Here is a 9,111-nt window from a genome sequence, read left to right as displayed (position 1 = left end):
AGTCCACGGGGTCGCAAAGAGTTGGACACGACTGAGCAACTGAACTGAACTGATCCTCGTGGTCCCCAGTGGGCCCACCTCTGTAATGATGGCTCCGTCCAGCAGCCTTGCCCTACAGAGAATGGTGCCCACTGGGATTCTCAGGGGTGCTGTTAGCAGCATCCTCACCAGCGCACTCCTTGTTGTTTTAGTAAGTGCAGGACGCTCTGGGCCTTTCCATGTACAGCACCTGCTGGGTCTTCTGGCCTCGTAGGTGTGTCGCTCTTGTTGCTTACTTCCCTGAGCCTTTTGAGTCTTCCCTTGATGCTCCTCATGCACTTCTGGCCTTTCTACCTCATTTAGTGTGAGCGTCACTCATTCCAAGCTTCCAAGAGCCACCACGCTCAAACTGCCTCTTGAAATTCTTCTCAGGGTGTGGTTATGAGTTGAGTTGTGTTCTCCCGCAATGGTGGGTTCTGGGAGCAGACTGGGAGGGGCACTAAGCATGCTTGCTTGTTAGGGACACGCCTGTGATTCAGCAAGGGAAGAAGCAGGAGGGGGCAGAGGAGAAGTGGGACCAGGTGGCTGCAGTCCCACAGAAGCTGGCATGGCCATCAGAGACATGCTGAGTTGGAGCAGGTGGTCAGGCTGTCATGCTGTGGACCTGTCATTCGGTTGTTGGGTTCCAGCTTTCTCAGGAAAGGGTGTGATCTTGTGCAAGGTGGCTCTCTCCAGCCAAGGTCAGTGTCTGCAGAGGATGGACAAGCCCCTCCAGTCTTGCAGAACTCCACCCTTCAGTCCCAAAAGGGATCTGAAAAATGCAGAGAACCCCCGTGACAAATACCTCCAAATATGCATTTTATTGGGCTCACTTTGAACTTCACATGGGACTAAAAAGCAGAGACATTACTTTTTCAGCAAAGGTCCATCTAGTCAAGGCTATGGTTTTTCCAGTAGTCATGTATGGATGTGAGAGGTGGACTATAAAGAAAGCTGAGTACCGAAGAATTGATGCTTTTGAACTGTGGTGTTGGAGAAGACTCTTGAGAGTCCCTTGGACTGCAGGGAGATCCAACCAGCCCATGCTAAAGGAGATCAGTCCTGAGTGTTCATTGGAAGGACTGGTGGTAAAGCTGAAACTCCAATACTTTGGCCGCCTGATGTGAAGAGCTGACTCATTTGAAAAGACCCTGATGCTGGGAAAGACTGAAGGCAGGAGGAGAAGGGGATGACAGAGGATGAGATGGTTGGAGGGCATCACCGACTCAGTGGACATAAATTTGGGTAAACTCTGGGAGTTGGTGATGGACAGGGAGGCCTGGCGTGCTGCGGTTCATGGGGTTGCAAAGAGTTGCACACGACTGAGCGATTGAACTGAACTGAACTGAAGGCTCAGTGGTGATGCCTCCTTCTGGCAGATGGAGCAGAACATCGAAACTGCACCAAGGATGATCGGGAACAGTGCTTGGACCAGCCGTCTTGTCATTAAAAACTTTCTTCTTATTATCCCCTGAATGGAAGTCTTCTCCACAAAGCGCTGCTGTCCTGGAAGACTCTGGCCACACTCAGCCATCGCTGTCTTAGACTCCACCTGCTGCTGGGCTGTCATCAAGTCAGGGGCAACACTGAGACCATCTAGCTGTCATCGGCACTTTGGGAGCTGATGAAGGTGAATCCGGGGAGCTGCAGACACAGACACGACGGGCTCACGGAGTTTTTAAGCTTGCACATCCCAGAGCCGACCACAACTAAAGCTCCAAAGAGGAAAGGTCAGACCCATGAAGTGCTATTTGTTTTCACTGAAACTCCATCCCTCCCACTTAACACCCGTCTAACCAGCAACGGAATCAATTACCACGTGTCAGCCCGAAATCTGACTCAAGAAAGGAAAGAAGGACACAGCCTCCCCAGAGGGGTGGGCAGGCGGGCAGAGGGGACCGGGGAGATAGAAACCTCGGGGCGGGGAGCTGGCGAGTGAGCCACCGTATCCTGTAATTAAGGGTGGAAGGCGGCCCGAGACTCTCCTTCTCTCTCTTGCTCTCCCGGCCTTGGAGCCCGGATCAGTTTCACCGGTTATACTATTGGGTGTTTCTGTCTCGAAGGGTGGTCAGCCAACCTGCGAGGTTATTCGGCTTTGGTTACATAAGTTGCTCCATTTAATAATTGAAGACCCAGAGGTTCTAGACGTTTATTCTTTGATTGAGCTCCAGGAGGAAGAATTCCTGTCTGATCAGGTTCTGCCGCCGTGCGGATTCGAGCTGATTGAGTTGCTCCGTATCTCAGGCTTCTGTTAAATGTGGTGTCAGCTCAGCGGAGAGCCTCCTTTTAAGGTGATGTCATTCACTTGCTACCTTTTCATGTAAGTCTCGAAAAGAGAGTTCTGTGCGTGGGACCCCTCCACTGTGGATGTCAGTTAGCCTGCTGCTGATTCGCCAGCATAAGATGCTTTTAGTTTCCCCAAATCAGGTTTTTGTTCATCAAGGAGACCCAAATTCTTCAATTTTTTATGAATGGGATGAAGAACCCTCTCGTATTCAGGCAGAGCATTCCATGGATACGTTTCGTAAATGGCATTGCCTCTCAGATTGCTGTACCGTATTGGAACGTTTGACGTGTGAGCGCTGATTACAATGAAACATCGGGTACAGAAAGCAGGGAGCGTGGTTCTAGATATTAAAAGATATTTTAATAAGGTATTAAAGATATTAATAAGATATTTTAATAAGATAGTAAAATATTTTTCCACTTATCGGCAGGGATTAATGAAAGGCATTTTTTTTTTTTTTTTGCTCATCCGGATGTTGAAAATGGTCAGTGGAATAATAAGCAGCGTGCTAATGAATGAATTGTGTGCTGTCCTTTGCCACAGTTGCTAGTTCTCCTTGATCTTACAAAAGTCATGTCTCTTCATGACACTACTTTAAGACGATTTCTTCTAATCTAAGTGGTGCTCGGTTTGGGGGTCTCCTGTCTGCAGAGAGAGATAGGTAACATGTGCTTGCCTCTTTGCTCTCTCAAAGTGACACCCCCGACATGAGTGGTTTTATTTACTGCCAACATCCGAATGTCCCTTACATCTTTATTATCACACTGGCACTTCGCTTCCCAAGGCTCAGCTCTGTGTCTTCATCTCCGGGTGGAAACTGTGCCCCCGTCTCCCAGACCCCTTAGACGCAGCACCGGCCCAAGTGGCATCAATCATCTTTCCCCCGTTTGTCACCTCCTCCGCGTCGATTCTCCATTTCCAATGTGGGAGTGAAATCCCAGGGGTCACTTAAGCTTGAAACCTGAGATACTTTCCTGACTCCCCCGTCTCCTTTATCCCCCACATCATCAGATGTTATTGATTTTGCTCCTAAGTATTTCTCACATTTGCCTCTCTCTGCGCCATCCTGCTACATGGTCCTATTTTATGTCTCCGTCCGTTCTTCCTTCCTATTTTGACATCCTCGGAGTTCTCGCTTCTGTGGCTTTACTCATATTTTTTCCTTCTGGCTAGACTATGTCTCTTCTTTTCTTTCTCTTTTTAACCAGTGAAACTTAAGACTCTAAGACTCAAATCAGGCATCACTTTTTTTTTTTTTTGGTAAAGGGAACATCAACTGTTTGCAAAAATGTTTATTTTCTCTTGAGTTTTTTCTCCTTGACACCATTCCTGTTTCTCCACCTCTCCCAGGGTAAAAGTTTTGAATCCTTGTTTGCTCCCTGGATAATCTGTTACCAGATACTGACATAGTGTTGGATTTTACCCACTCTCTTTCCTGTAGCCCCCATTGCTTTTTCAGGTTGAGGCCCACCTAATTTTCACGTCAGCTGGTACCCCTATCTCCCATCTCCTAGTAAATCTTTCCACCCCCATTCTTTCCAACTTTTGTCCTTGGGCTTCCTAGTGGATTCACCTAACATATTTTTTTTTCTATTAAAAATTTTTTGGCTGCACTGGGTCTTCATTTTGGAGCATGGTCTCTCTGTAGTCCTGGCATAAGGACTTCCCTTTGTGGAGCATGGGTTCTAGACAGGGCAGGCTCATAGTTGCCACACACAGGCTTGGTCGCCCCATGTGGGATCTTACTTCCCTGCCCAGCGACCGAACCTGCACCCCCTGCATCAGAAGGTGACTTCTTAACCTTTGGATCACTAGGGAAGCCCCCCCACCCCAACATACTTCAGTCAAAACCTGCTCTGTACCCTTTTTCTGCAGAGAAATGACCTAACTCTCTAGCAAAACATTTGAAGCTTTTTACCACCTGGTCTTCATTCACCACCTTCATGGCGGGTGCTGTCAGTCCCCCTAACTTCCGGTGTCCACTCACCCCACCCGCCAGCGACCTGCTGCCTTAGAGCCGCGCCATCCATCTCATGCTTTTTGCCGGTCGTAGTGGTTTTGTTGGGGTCTTCTTCTCTGGGTGTCGAAGTCCTACTTATCTCTTAAAATCTGATTTAAATGGAAATATCATTTGAAGGATCCCTGATTGCCTTTTCTTTGGCGTCTCTATGCATGTACGGTTTGCTGTTTAATGCAACCTGCCTAGCATAATGGGCATGTGGGTACCTGTTTTCCTTTGGGCTTGTGGACACCAGGAATGCGTTCCGTCACATTTCGTATTTCACAGTCCCTCCATTTAGCAGTCCCTCATTAAGTTCATGCAAGAAATGGAAAACTACATACTTTAAACGTATGTTGCAAAAAGAGATCTTTCTTTCTCTTCTTTTTTTTTTTTTAAATTGAGACATAATTGTCATACACTATATTGGTTTCAGGTGTGCAACACAATGAGTTCAATTAAATGCATTTTGAAATGATCACCGCAATGTCTAGTTAATATCCGTCACGATACATGGTTATAGAATGTTTTCTTTTTGTGATGAGAACTTTTAAGGCCTACTAAAATGAGAGTTCTTTTTTTATTGTGTGTTCATTTTTCAGTCTTCAGTCTCATTCCTAAAATCTTTTCTAACACTAAATACACACTGAAAAAAAAAAAAAAAAAAGTCCTGTGGGAGCCGCCGGGTTGAGAGGAGCGTGGCCTTCTCCTCTCCCCGCCATGGCGTGTGCTCGTCCACTGTTAAAAAAAAAAAAACAAAAAAACACACTGAATATCTTTTGTCCTTTTAAAAACTGAGTCCAAATGCTTGCTTTGAAAACATAAGGTAGAATTCATAGACGTATGAAAGAGAGGCATTTCTGAATTGTCGATTTAAAAATAATCATTTGATGGAAATCAACTTTATGTTTCCAACTGAAGCCTATGTAGACAAAGCTTGAATCAGGTGCCATGCCTTTCTCCGGTTTTGGTCAGGCATGGCTCCCACCCTAAGGAATTCACTTTGTTTTTCTCTTACAGTGGTCTCTGATGTTCAGGGAATGGATGAGTGGAAATGAGTAGCCTAAACTGTATCTTGCTACATAATAAATGGATGTCTGATGAAATGCACACACTGTATCTGTATGAATGTGAACATGTGGACGACAGATGATTTTTAGATGTGACTAACATGCTCATTAGGCATTTTTAGCAAAATTCTCTACTAGGCTCATTGTCCTGAAGTTGAAATATAAGAAGTTGACTGTCTCCTGTGCTCCTCAGAATTCTGAAGTTTAACTTGGAACTCTTTGAAGTCTTTTCTTATGATGGATGAATCATTTCAACATTTTTGCTACATTCAAAGGCCTTCTTTAAAAGATAAAATCAAGTGCCTTACTAATCAAGGAGACCACAAAAGATTGGAAATCAGGAGAAAATGTGACGTGAGTGGTAATATTACTGAATCCAAAAACCTGTGTCAATCACTACAAATTTCAGAAGACTTTGGAAACATTTAAAACTGTAAAAAAAAAAAAAAAAAGCACAGGACTGATTTCAGAAGCCATTTGGGAAATGTTTGGGTGCTATCTGTAATAGAAATAAACATTTGATACTTTTCTCAAGTGGATGTTTTATAATAGAGTTTGGCATCCCAGGCAAGGATGGAAGATGGTCTTCTGTCTCTGTCTGTTTGAGAGCAAAAGTTCTCAGGCTAGATCTGGGTTTGGTCCCCATGTCTGTGTCAGCCACTGATAGGACAAAACTCACGCTAAAAAAGCTTTTATTTATTTATTATTGTTTTGGGGGTGCCCTGGGTCTTTGCTTCGTGTGGACTTTCCCTAGCTGCAGGGAGGGAGAGCTGCTCTTGGTTGTCGTGTGTGGGCTTCTCAATGCAGTGGCTTCTCTTGTTGTGGAGCACAGGGTTCTAGGGTGTGTGGGCATCAGTGGTTGCAGCACATGGGCTCAGTAGTCATGGCGCATGGGCTTAGTTGCTCCATGGCACGTGGAATCTTCCCGGACCAGGGATCGAACCCATATCCCCTGCATTGGTAGGTGGATTCTGATCCACTGCGCCACCTGGGAAGCCCAAACTCACTTTTTAAGCCTAAAGTGTTTTCATATAAATAAATTCATCCAACCATCCATCCATTCATTCATTTATCCATTCATTTTTGTGTTCATCACTTACTCCATCCAGCTCTGTGTTTGTCTCTGGAAATACAGCAATGAGCAATCAAATCGTAGTGCTTGTCTTCACAGAGTTTAGATCTTTGGAGGCAAAAAGAAATAATTAGATAATGAATTGTAATACTGATTGTGGCCTCCAGTTACTAAAGGTTTACTCTGTGCTAGTCATTATGCTAAATACTTCTTCATATTATATTACTGAGTCCTCATGGCCATCTTTGGAGATGAGCATTATTATTCTCTTTCTACAGATCAAGGAATTGAAGCTTAGCATATTTGTTAAGAGATCAAACCAGTCAATCCTAAAGGAAATCAACTCTGAATATTCATTGGAAGGACTGATGCTGAAGCTGAAACTCCAGTACTTTGGCCACCTGATGTGAAGAACTGACTCATTGGAAAAGACCCTGATGCTGGGAAAGATTGAGGGCAGGAGGGGAAGGGGGCGGCAGAGGATGAGATGGTTGGATAGCGTCACCGACTTAATGGACATGAATTTGTGCAAACTCCAGGAGATAGTGAAGGACAGGGAAGCCTGGTGTGCTGCAGTCCCTGAGGTCGCAAAGAGTCGGATACGATTTAGCCACTGAACAGCAACAATGTTGGCTAGGTTAACTGGTTAAAGCCACCTGGCTGGTGAGACGAACAGTGCGAGCTTGACTCTGCCTGTCTGACTCCAGAGCCTGTGTTTTTAACCACCGCGCGGTGTAATTACTAATCTTACAGGGATGACAAGTACCACAAATGCTGTGTGTGCTGGTTTCCTATGGCTGCTTTAACAGCACAAATCATTTGTCTCCAAGATGTGGAGGTCAGAAGTCCAACACGGGTCTCGTCAGGCTAAAGCCAAGTTGTGGGCATGACAGCATTCCTCCTGGAGTCTCCAGGGGGAATTCCACGCCCTTGCCTTTGCCACTTTCAAGCCGCCCTCAATCCTTGACTCACAGCTCCTCCCTCCATCTTCAAAGCCAACCCGTCATGTTTCTCTGACCCATCTCTGTCTTCATGTCTCTCTCTGACTCCAGGTGAGAAAGGTTCTCTGCTGTTTAGGACTCATGTGATCGTGTCTTGCTCATCTGGATAAGCCAGGGCAATCTCTCTCCATCTCAGGATTCTTAATCAAATCTGCATACTCCCTTTGGCCCTGTAAGACAGCATATTCACAGGTTCCAAAGGTTAGGCCGTGGACATCTTTGGAGAGCCTTTTTCCTACTGACCACACTGTGAGACGGGCTAGGAAGCAAAGCAGTCTGGAGGCATAGGGAGGGTCCTGGCTTCCTGGGAGGGAAAAGCACCCCCAGGCCAAGGATCAAAAAGGCATGAAGCCCCTGCAAAGGCACAGAGCAGGGCCTTAGAAAATCAGAGAGCGGCCTGATGTGGTGAGTGGGGGAAAGTGCCCCTGCGGAGGCTGGAGAGGGTGGCTGGGGCCAGATATTGAGGAACATGGCTGGCAGTAGGGGATGGATTCCATCATGATTCTGGGGGAAAAAGACAGTAAATTCAAAGGTCAAGAAGGGGACATGATTTCCTTTTCAGCTCATTCTGCTGCTGTGTGGAGAGCAGGTTGGTAGGAAATGAGAGTGGACACAATTAGGAGGACATTTCAATAGTTCAGGTGGGTGATGTAGATGGCCTGGACCAAGATCCTGGCAATGCAGGTGAGGAGACGTCTGCTGGGCTCTTCCCCAGGGTGAATAGCAGGGCTGGGTGATTGCTTGGATGTGCAGTTAAGGGAGAACTTCCAGGTTTCTTAGTGGGACAACTAGAGTGGGTGGGGGCATAGTGGCCGGGGGAAGATCAGGCTTGGATGGGAGTGGGGTGATCAGCTCCAGGTGGCTCTAGAAGGAGCAAAGCCAATTAAAATAAGACAAAAAATCCTCTTGAGGACAGGAGGCCAGAACTGAGTAGGTATTGCCAGGGCAATATATTCTATCAAATCACTCATTTTGGTTCTTAAGACCGAATATTTGCGTGTGTGTGTTAGTCACTCAGTTGTGTCCGACTCTTTGTGACCCCATAGACTGTAGCCCTCCAGACTCCTCTGTCCCTGGGATTTTCCAGGTAAGAATACTGAAGTGGGTTGCCATTTCCTTCTCCAGGGGATCTTCCCAACCAAGGAATTGAGCCCAGTCTCAGGCATTGCAGGCAGATTCTTTACTCTCTGAGCCTCTAGGGAAGCCATATTTATAGAGGCCATATATCTTTAAGAGGACCAAAATGTATGATCTTAAAAGGTTTCCTGGAAAATCGTGGAGACAAAATATGCTGATTGTTGGTCTGGTTTGATTAAGGGCAACAAATCTGTTATCATATTTTAGCCTTTCTATCTTCAGTTCAGTTCAGTTCAGTTCAGTCACTCAGTCATGTCCGACTCTTTGCGACCCCATGAATCGCAGCACACCAGGCCTCCCTGTCCATCACCAACTCCCAGAGTTCACTCAGACTCACGTCCATTGAGTCGGTGATGCCATCCAGCCATCTCATCCTCTGTCGTCCACTTTTCCTCCTGCCCCCAATCCATCCCAGCATCAGAGTCTTTTCCAATGAGTCAACTCTTCGCATGAGGTGGCCAAAGTACTGGAGTTTCAGCTTTAGCATCATTCCTTCCAAAGAAATCCCAGGGCTGATCTCCTTCAGA

The sequence above is a fragment of the Bos indicus genome, chromosome 1 (genome assembly GCF_029378745.1).
Source record: "Bos indicus isolate NIAB-ARS_2022 breed Sahiwal x Tharparkar chromosome 1, NIAB-ARS_B.indTharparkar_mat_pri_1.0, whole genome shotgun sequence".
NCBI lineage: Eukaryota > Metazoa > Chordata > Mammalia > Artiodactyla > Bovidae > Bos > Bos indicus.
Note: the sequence above shows the minus strand (reverse complement) of the source record.